The sequence below is a fragment of the Peromyscus maniculatus genome, chromosome 11 (assembly GCF_049852395.1).
Source record: "Peromyscus maniculatus bairdii isolate BWxNUB_F1_BW_parent chromosome 11, HU_Pman_BW_mat_3.1, whole genome shotgun sequence".
NCBI classification, from domain to species: Eukaryota; Metazoa; Chordata; class Mammalia; order Rodentia; family Cricetidae; genus Peromyscus; species Peromyscus maniculatus.
In genome coordinates this window covers 9,242,854-9,254,017 of record NC_134862.1, presented here as the reverse complement: position 1 = coordinate 9,254,017, position 11,164 = coordinate 9,242,854, and the positions used below count along the sequence as shown (strand labels likewise).

The 11,164-nt window shown below is 39.0% G+C and overlaps 1 pseudogene; it reads left to right on the top strand.

Annotated features, from left to right (window-relative positions):
* Positions 1-9,944: 9,944 nt before the first annotated feature.
* LOC102919921 (large ribosomal subunit protein eL15 pseudogene) lies at positions 9,945-10,531 on the top strand (annotated as a pseudogene).
* The last annotated feature ends 633 nt before the right edge of the window (positions 10,532-11,164 follow it).

Genomic DNA, 11,164 nt, shown 5'->3' with positions numbered 1-11,164 from the left:
AGCCACAGCCACTTCTTAATCGCCAAGTCCTCAGCCAAAAAGAGAAGATCCTGTCTCTGCAAATCCTCAGACTGAATGCCTCTGAGTCCTCAGGCAAAAGGGCCTAATTTCTGTCTCCTCCCGCCTTATAATCCTTTCTCTGCCTAGCCATATCACTTCCTGTCTCAACCTTTCTAGTGCTGGGATTAAAGGCCTCTGATCCCAAGTGCTGGATTTAAAGGTGTGTGCCACCACCGCCTGGCTGTTTCTCTTTTAAATTGGATTAATCTCCTGTAGTTCAGTGTGGCTTTGAACTCTCAGAGATCCAGACGGATCTCTGCCTCCAGAGTGCTAGGATTAAAGATGTGTGCCACCACTGCCTGACCTTTGTGACTTACTCTGTGGCTGGCTCTGTCCTCTGATCTTCAGGCAAGTTTTATTAGAGTTCATCAATATATCACCACAGTTGCTAGGTGTTTTTGTTATGGTCAAGCAGAGTCCACTGGGGGCCTTAATGATTAGTTGGAATTAAGAAAATTTATTAACTTCTTGGTTTTCATATTCATCACCTGGTAGTGACTCCTTTGTATGCCTCAGGGGACAAATACTGGACATCTCTTTCATCCAATTTTATTACAGAGACAATTGCTGCCAAGAATCTCTATCTCAGCTTTAAAAGAATTTCATATTCTCATGCAAACAAGCATATTCAGGGCATGCCTATATGTCTCTTATCTCTTTGTGTGCTCCTATATGTAAATGCTTACTTGTATTCCTTGTTCATGGGCATGTGAAGGCTCAGAAGTCAATTTCAAATTCCTTTCTCAATTATGCTCCACCATACTTTGTTGAGACAGTATCTCACACTAGCTTAGCTGGACTGGCTGGGCACTGAACCCCCAGAATCCTCATATCTCTGCTCCTTGGTGCTGGGGTTGCAGGCATACATCAGCACACCTGTTTTAAAAGTGTGTTCTGAGGAACAAACTCAGACCCCTATGCTCACACAGCAAGAACTTTACTAGCTGGGCCATCACCCCAAATTCTGCCTTTTTGTTTGTTTGTTTGCAATACATCACTCTCTTGATGGAGACAACCACAGTTCCCTGTGCAAGTGCAAGCATACCACACCAGGTCTGTGTTTCTCCCTGGAACGCAGCTCTCCATGCCATTAATGAAGATGAGGCTAGTTAGTGTCAGGATGTAATCATCTTTCTCCAGCCACTCTTAGCACATAGCCCACAACTTGCACTAGCCCTTGATCCTATGATCATTACTCGAAAATGTATAGCCTTGGACTGATCCCCTAATATCCACTGGACAGGGAACCTCTTGCCTAGATCAACATTAACAAACACCCCAGAAAGAAGATGTGCAGCTCTTAGCTGGTGGCTTTCCCTTGTGCACCATTGGCAGAGCGGGACTTATTGCATACCAGAGGCAGCAGCAGAATGCTGATCGTGTTTATAGTTTTAGTGTCTGCGGGAATTTCCTTTTTATTAAACCTTTAGAGAACTTCCTACATGGTATTTTGATCATATGCATCTCTTCCCCAACTCCAACTCCTCCCAGATCTACCCCTTCTCTATACAACCAAATTTGTGTTCTCTCTCTCTCTCTCCCCCTCTCTCTTTCTCTCCTCTATCTTTCTATAACTCACCAATTACATTTTGTGCTGTCTATCTATATACTGTCATGTATGTGGGCTTCCACTGAAGCCTGGTTGACCAAGCAGGGACCTCAGTCTTAAAGGAAACTGGATCTTCCTCTCCCAGCAGCTGTCAATGGACTCTAGGCTGGGGCAGGACTTTGTGTCCACCTCCCCTGTCCACACTGGGAGTTTTGTCTGATTTGAGCTTGTGGGGATTTTGTGCATGGTGCTATGAGTTCATGTATGCATCAACTCTGCTGTAACCAGAAAACAACCTGCCCCTGTAGTTATCTGTCACCTCTGGCTCTTATCATTTTTCTGCCCCTCCTCCACAATGATGCCAGCGCCTTAGGAAGTGGGATATAATACAGATGTACCATGTAGGGCTGGGCACTCCTCCATCTCACACTTAAGAGTTATACCCCTCAGACTATTCGGTCTCATATGACCTTCAATTATTTATTTATTTATTTATTTATTTATTTATTTATTTATTTATTTATTTTTGTTTTTTTTTGAGACAGGGTTTCTCTGTGTAGCTTTGTGCCTTTCCTGGAACTCACTTTGGAGACCAGGCTGGGCTCCAACTCACAGAGATTTGCCTGCCTCTGCCTCCCAAGTGCTGGGATTAAAGGCGTGTGCCACCACCGCACAGTGACCTTCAATTTTCAAGGATAAAATACCTTCAAGTCTCTTTGAAATTCAGAAATGAATACATTTATTAATAGTAATTTACAAGGACTAAGGAGATAAATCAGTCAGTAAAGTATTTGCCTATAAGCATGGGGATCTGTTTTCAATCTCCAGCATTCAATATAAAACTATAGCTGTGCTGGTATGCACCTGGAATCCCACAACTAGGGAGGCAGAGACAAGGAGACCCCTGGAGCACATGACCAGCTGAGTCTCACTGAAGAGCCCCCGGCCAGTGAAATACCTGGTCTCAAAAAACAAGGTGAAGTACATGTAAGGAACAATATCCAAAGTTGTCCTCTGGCCTTGATACACACATTCACACATGCAACCACACATGTAAGCATATCTTCACATACATAAAAAAGTAAGGACCGCCTTTCAGATATGGAAATGCTGAGATCCCCAGCATGAATATAAACATAGAAGTTCACATCTGCTCTGCTGCTCTTACATTTGGTAGGTCTTTAAGATAAATACAAGTCAAACTATTTTTCTTTGTGTGTATGTGTGCATATGTGTATTTGGGAAATCATATGGGTACACATGTGAGGGTGCACATGCATATGTGTACACTGGTTTATTCTGGAGTCTGTCTCCTCCTTCTGAGGCAGGAATTAGGGAAGTGCCACAATGCCCACTTGGCATTTATGTGACTTTAGGGATCAGAACCCAGGTCCTCACAATTCACTGAAGCACCTTGACCCCAAAGCTGTTTCTTCAGTCTCTCTAACTGCTTTGAAGAGGGATTATACAGTGTTATTTAACAAAGCACAGGAGCTAGGGCACTGGATCAGAGAGAGGGGCTCATTGTGACCTTATCATACTCCCCCATGATATTTCATTATTTCACCGTCTCCAGGAAGCTACACCTCTGCTTCCCAGCACTTCTAGCCTCACACCTCCCCATATTTCTCCAACTTGTATATGAGAAAAGAAAAATAAACAAGTAATGACACTGGCCTGCAAGAGCTCTACAATTCCTTTAATAATCTCTAAGGTAGGTCAGTGAGTATAGGCTCTAAGGAGGGACCTTAGTTAGAGCTCTTCATTAGGTTTAACTAGTGTTCAGGAGGCACAATCTTCTTAATTGGAAAAAGGGAGATAGCTATAAATATCTAGTGCATATCGTTAATGAATAAAAGAAGGAAAGAGTGGTTTAATGACATAGTTGGGCCATGCATCATAAATTAGATGATGCTAGCATGAGCCTTGAAAACCAAGCATAAGATCACAAAAGCCAAATGCCTGAGGAGAAGGAAGTCCTCCACACAGATTCTGTGTCTCCAGACAGTCCTGTGCTATCTTGGGAAAGAAACTATTTCAGCTTCCTCTGGGATATTATCCCCTGACTATGGAAAATGTGCTGTAAAAGCCCTGAAGGGTTTTACTGCACTTTACCTTTAAAACACAAAACAGTATCCCAGCAAGAATTCCTGATATAACTAGGACAATTGGAAAGAGAGTCACAGAGACAGGAAAAACCAAAAGGAAGATTTAAAAAAAACAATCTAAAATTATCATTGTCATTCCCTGTGGCATTATGCATGTATATGAGTATGTTCATGTGTATGTTATATTTGTACAAATAGATATGGATCTCAAACCTGTGTGCAGCCCACATAGGCAAGAGGAAGGAGCTCTCTCACCTACTTATTCACATGAAGCAGGGTCTCTCACCGAACCTGGAGCTTGAATGTCAACCAGCAAAGTCCAATGTTGCTCCCTTTTCTACCTCACACTCTGAAGTTACATGGATATCTGCTACCACATCAGGGGGGTTATATGGATACCTGTGACCACATAAGGCTTTTTACATGCATTCTGGTAATTCAAGACCAGGTCTTCAGGCTTGCATAGCATGTGCTCTGATGCAGAAAGCCAAAACTCCAGTCCCAGTACTTTTAAATGAAAATAAAACAAGGCTCATTTGAAGTATTTACTCCATTCATAAGTTCCTTTGCCAGGCCCATTGCCATTCACATAAAGCCTGCATAGTTTAAATGACTAGGATATTTTCAGGTCATTGTTTATTTTGTTATATGAAAAAATGACCAAAAGTTTCCCAATTAGTTAAAAATCCAAGCACTAGGTATAATAGAACACATCTGTAATCTCAGGATTTAGAGGGCTGAGACAGATGTGTCTCCCCAAGTTTGAAGCCAGTCTTGACTTTCTGGAGAAATCCAGGCCAGGAAAGGCTGTCTTAAAACCTGAATATAAAATAAGATCCAAACCTTATTGGTTAGCACGAGAGAGTTGAAAATGCTGAGCATTGTCCTGTGTGTGCTTTTCTTCAATGGTAGGCAGCAATGCAGGTGTGTGGAGAGAGACCCACCACACACCTGCCATTCCTTTACTCACCTGTGTTTCACAGGGCACACCTTACCATACTAAGAGGAAAACAAAATTAAAATGAAGAGTAGATAGAAAAAAATGAATACGACTTCTTGTCACTACATATGCATAATTTAAACTGCAAAGAATTTAGAGAAAAAAATTATTATTGTCAATGCTCACAGGACTGTATTATATGACATTTAGCAGGGAAAATTTATGTTGTCTTTATCCCTGATAATCTGCAACTAAATTTTCTACTAATAACATAGTGTAGCCACAGTGAATTATTTTTATATCCTAAGCTATTATACAGTACTGTACCATTTCTGATAGCATACCATGGCACCATTAGCAATATGGCTTTATGTACCATCTCTGGGACTGGGAAGTATTTGCTGTGCAAGTGTAGGGATCTAAGTTTTATCCCAAGGACTACATAAAATGTGGATGTTAGGGCATGAGCCTTCCAAGTCTGGGAAGGCAGAAATAGGAGGTTCCCTGGAGCTAGCTGCCCAGGCAATCTAGTAGAATGCAGAATCTATGATCTCCAGGTTCGGTGAGTGACCCTGCTTCAAAAATTAAGGTACAGAGTGATTGAAGAAGTCAGTTAATGTTGACTTCTGGCTTCCACACACTCCTCCCACATACACATCACATAGGCATGCTTATCAACAATCATTGATGGACACATGCACAGCATACACACATACACACACAACTAGAATGTATCTGCTCTTTGAAGTTCTTCCTATAATAAACTAAGTGATATCTTTATGATTTCATTGCTAGCATTTTTTTATTTTTTAATGTGTTAGAAAAGCAATCAATACAGATTAACTCTAAGATTTTAGGCATCTAATATGTATAGAGGAAACTTTCAATGTTTGGAGGACATATAACATTTCAGGGATGGAAAGTGTATCCTGGCATTTGGCAAATAGAGGAAACTACATCATTTTCCATAAACCCATTTTACTTAAACATATTCTGGAAACAGGCATTAATGGGGTTATTTTAAAGCAGATCAGCTTCCAAGCTGACAGCTGTTACTGCATTTGAATGTTTAGCTTTTCTTCTCTCTAAACCATGGCACTATTCCCATCTTTTCTGTGAGAAAGACCTCCTAAAATGATCCTATCTACAATTCCTTTGTCCTCTCTCACAAATTCAATGAGTAGTCTCACAGCAATGTTCTCTAGGTTGCAAATTTTTCTTCAGGAGCAAAACTGAATTGTGGACTGGGCACTTGGATTCTTGAATATTACATTTAGGCACAGATTCCAATGTACTGTCAACTGAAGCTATTGTCACTTAAAAAAATAGTAAAGTTAAATTACTTAAGCAAATATATTTGTAAACAGGCAAAGCCAAGGGGCTAGGCATGTGCCTCATTTGGTAACTTGCATGCCTAGCATGTCCAAGGCCTTGAATTCCATGCCTTATTCTTCATAATTAGGGATGATTGCACACATCTGTAGTTCCAGCACTTGGGAAGTAGAATCAAGAGGATCATACGTTCATGGTATGTAGTGAATTTGAAGGCTATGTGGGCTACATGAGGCCCTGTCTGAAAAACAAACAAATAAGCAAAAAGCCAAGGGGAAACCAAAACAACCAAAAACAGTTATTAATTCTTATTCATTCCTGAATTAACTTCTGGTGTATAGACCCTGTCTACTTCTCAACTATGCAGTCATTTGTATTCAGATGACATAGATTTGAAATGCTGTTCACTTTGTCCCACTGTGTTTTCATTCCTCAAGTCTCAAACCTAACTGTTGTACACAATACAGTTCTTCCAGTGATACTTTCCAAAAACTCACCCTGAAGTATGGAATACACAGGTAGACACCTGTGACCTCAACACTCAAAAGGCTGACATGAAGGAATCAAGAGGGCATACCCAGCCTGGGCACTTAGTGAATAGTATCTCAAAAAGAAAAATAACTGAACATATCTAATGTCACTCATACTTGAAAAATGCAAGTGAAAATAATCTTTGTTACTTCCTACTTAATTCTGACAATTTTATTAATCAGATGATTTATTATTCCCTGCAATGATTTGTCTTGTAAACATAGTTGTAGAATAATAGTAATTTTAAAGCATTGCTACTGTAAACTGAACCTTTAAATTTTTCTTTGAAAATATGATTAATAATACATATTAAAATTAAAGTAAATCAAAATTAAATTTTTGAATGAAGATTTTCCTTCATAGGATTTATCTTTTAAACATAAGTATAACAATATAAAATATATGTATATATGTATACACAAGTATATGATATTTTTCTTTTATTTTTGTAATATTGACAATTTAACTTAGGGGCTTGTCTATGGTGGGAAGATGTTCTACAACACTAAGCTGTATCCCAGGCCTTCATCTGTGTCTAACTATGTATACATGTATTATTTGTTTTTGCAATTTTTATTGTGTCTATTTATTGTGAATATTACTGAGCTACATAAGGACATTTTAGACAAGAATATATCATACATTGTACATATCTCTCTGCTGTGGAATGTCATTCTGTATGCTGTGAATGTGTGTCTGTGTCACAGACTACACCAGTCAGGACTTGACCATAATTCTTAATTTTCTCAGGATCCCCAAAAGATTACCAGTGCCCTCTATCAGTGGGAATTAGTATGACAAGCTACGCCCAAATTCCCAAAATATTGTTTATAAATGTTTATTTTTATTTAAAGGGGTTGATTATAGTTGCAATTTCTTTCTAAAGAACAAAAGGGAATACTATAGATAGGATAGGATGAAAGGGTAGATTAAAGAATCTACTTTTAAAAGAGCAAAAACTTGCTATGGATTTTGGTTTATTGACACAAATTGAAAGTTAATTTTGTTATACTGTATGTATATATATTTCTACTCTTGTTTAAGGTGTTATGTTTGCAAAGCTCATTGAAATTGTAATGTATAATTAAGAAATACAGATTAATAATTAGTCATCCATGATAATTAAACTTGTAGTAATATTAGGTATGTTTTCAAGGTCAAGCAGAGATATATTTTAGATAGGTCATCTTGAAACACTTTAAATACCTACAGAGTATGGCATTTAAAATATTTTAAAAACTTAGGCTTTTCTGGACAATGAGACACGTCTGCTCCTGGCAGCACCAATTACTTCAAAGAGAATGATGGGTATTGAATAAACTCATTATGGAGTTTGTTTTCTTTATGGCAAAAGTTAGCCACTGGGCAAACAAGTGCCCTTGTGTTGACTAATTGACAACATGTTATATAAACTGGACATGCACGACCCATAAGAAGTTGACCACTGAACTTTGCAAGGGGAAATGGTGCTTTAGGTTTCTGCCTCACAGAGGAGACTGCCATATATTCTATAAGACAAAGAGAGAAGCAACTGAAGATGGATGCCCCAACATTACAGAGGAACTTTGTGTGACTGTCCAGGCAGTCAGCTGTCTCTGTTATTCTAGATTTTTGTAAGTTGTTTACAATGTATTTCTTGTTTACTTAGGTAATATTATATCCTTCTGAGGCCTTTGATGTAGTTGAAGACTAAATAGTTATAATTTATAATTTATTTAAAACAAGTTATATATTATAATTTATAATTTCCTTCATTATATTAAAAGATAAATTAGATATGAAACTTTAGACTCACAAATATAGGATAGTTGATAGAATATTTTCTTTGATTTTGTCAAATACAAAAGACTAGATATTATAACTGTAATTATTGCTTGATAACTGTTTTATTATATGTAAATTTACTATGCTAAAGTTAAAACCTTCCTCTTTGATTAGACAGAAAACGGGAAGTGCTGTGGAATGTCATTCTGTATTCTGTGAATGTGTGTTGCTTCGATTGGTTGATTAATAAACAGTGGTTGGCCAGTAGCCAGGCAGGAAGTATAGACAGGATAAGCAGACAAGAAAAATTCTGGAAAGAGGAAGGCTGAGTGAGTCAGGAGTCACCAGCCAGACACAAAGGAAGCAAGATGACAAGGCAGAACTGAGAAAAGGTACCAGTCATATGGCTAAACATAGATAAGAATTACGGGTTAAATTAAGTGTAAGAGCTAGTCAGTAATAAGCCTGAGCTAAAGGCCAAGCAGTTATAATTAATATAAGCTCCTTTGTTCTTACTTGGGGGACGTGAGTACAAGAGATTTGTTCTGACTGCCAGCTGGCTAGGACACCACAGGAAAACTTCCAGCTATATCCCTCCATTTCTCCCTACCTTCCCTGTCTCACTGTTCCCTCCTTTCACAAGTTCCCTTGTTCCCCAGAAAGTTTAATGTCTATGTCTACTTTCACAGCATATATGCATACATGATTTTATGTTTGTACATAAAATCTAGGTAACACAAATGAGAGAAAACATGATATTTGCCTTTCTAAGCCTGGCTCATTTCACTTATATATTTATATGCCTTTAAGTTTAATATATGGCAATCTATTCCCATATCTATATCTCAAGCAGATGTTCAGATAATCACATAAATGACCATCAGTGTGTATTAGACAAAACAGAGTGACAAGCATTTTTCAGAAGAAATGCTAGGTAATCATCTTTTTTAAAAAGGCAAGTTTATATACACAGTTTAAGAAATACAACTAAGATGAGATCCAGAATATGTTATGCTATTATTAAGTGCTGCTGGCTCACACATAGAATTGTTGGATTCACTTAAGAATATCTAATGTGTTGCATGTTGACACTTCCTCTTGTAGAACAAAAAACAACATACCAAGTATCTGGATCTGGGAGTGGGGCTGAGTGATTGGCAGACACTGACAAACAAGCCTTTGCTGTCATAGTTGAAGGTTTCTCCACAGCTGGGGTTTATCATGAGAAGGTATTACCTTAAGAGTGGAGTGGAGGAGATCATTCACTCAGTAAAGTGCTTTTATTGAAAATAGGAGGACCTGAATTTGATTCCCACCAACAGTGGTTATATGTTTGTAATCCAGCATTGGGAAGGCTGAAGCAGAATTCTCCCTGTGGCTCACTGGTAGATCAATCTGCTATAATTGGTGAGTTTCAGACCAATGATGTCTTGCATCAAAGAAAGTAGATGACTTTTCTGTGGTTGTCTTCTGATTAGCACCTACATAAACATACATGTATACACATACACACATACACACACACACACACAATATAGACACATTCATATTTTTCAAAGTTTAAAAATATTGCTTTAACTCCATAAGTCACACAACACTACTTAAAATATAAACAAAATCAAATTCAAGAGAGATCATGTAAGCTCTCACATGAACCAAGATGGGAGCATACAGATATACTCAGGAGCTATGGAGGAAGAAGCAGTCTGACCTGATATGCTTACTTCCAAGGGTTCAGTTCTGGCAATACCACCAGCTCTCTGTGCTGCATGGGGCTTCCTCACCAACAAGTTCAGATAGGGTGAGCAGGGTGGGATATAAGCACAAGCAAAGATGCCATAGTAGCTGAAAGTGCCTCGTTCTCAAGGGTACAACTTATGTCCAGTCCGTCCATCATGATGTTAACAAGCTAAAGTTTGCCCCAAACCTTCAGTCTGTTGAAGATCCCTGGAAGGCACTGTGGGGCTTTAAGTGTCCTCAACTCTTCCTGGGTTGGTGAGGAGTCCACATATAAATTATTTAGGTTATCCCAATTGATCCATTCAATAAAGGTATCAGGAGAAATCCCAAACTCAGTGGATCACCAAACCAGTCCTGAAGCACAGAGAGATGTGTGGGCAAACATCTGTGGACCACAAGAGTTGTGGTCTTGGAAAGGGCCACAGTTTTCACCACACTATCCGTGGCTCTGCATGTATGGCTTGGAGAAGGTGGCATAATATTTTCCAGCTCTACTGTTACTACTGAAAAACATAAATTTTATGTAAAATTCATACCAATAAACAATGTAGGTAGAAAAAAAAAAGACTGATCACATGCTTGAGTACATGTCGTTTCAGTGGTTTTTATATTCTTGGTCCCAACTACAGAAGTTCCCACATTGCTGTTTGCTTGTCTCTTGCTTGAAATGACCTCCATTCACTGTCCTCCTAGCCAGAGCACTATAGAGTTCTGCCAGAACCAAGGCCATTGCCTTCTCACTCAGCACACCTGTAGGGTCAATTCTGTTGATCACTTCTCCCAATCCTATACAGTCTCTTTCTTATCTATGTTCAGTCATTTCACACAATGAGAAGTTAGACAGTGGCTGAGGAAATAACGAGGTTGGAGAAGCATTTTATGGTGGGAGTGTGAAGACCTGAGTTTGAATACCTGAGTAGCTGGTATTGGTTGTCCTTAGGGAGGTAGAAACAGGAGAATCTTCAGAAGCTGTGAAAAGCTGGCCTGCATCAGCAGTGAGAAATGAAGGAGAGAGGGAGGGAGGGAAGGCGAGAGAGAAAGAGTCTCTTTCAAACACTGTGAAAGGCTAGGACCAGCACCAGAATGTTCTTACCTCCACACATGCCCCATGACTCCCGCTACACAGGAGAGAGAAGATAT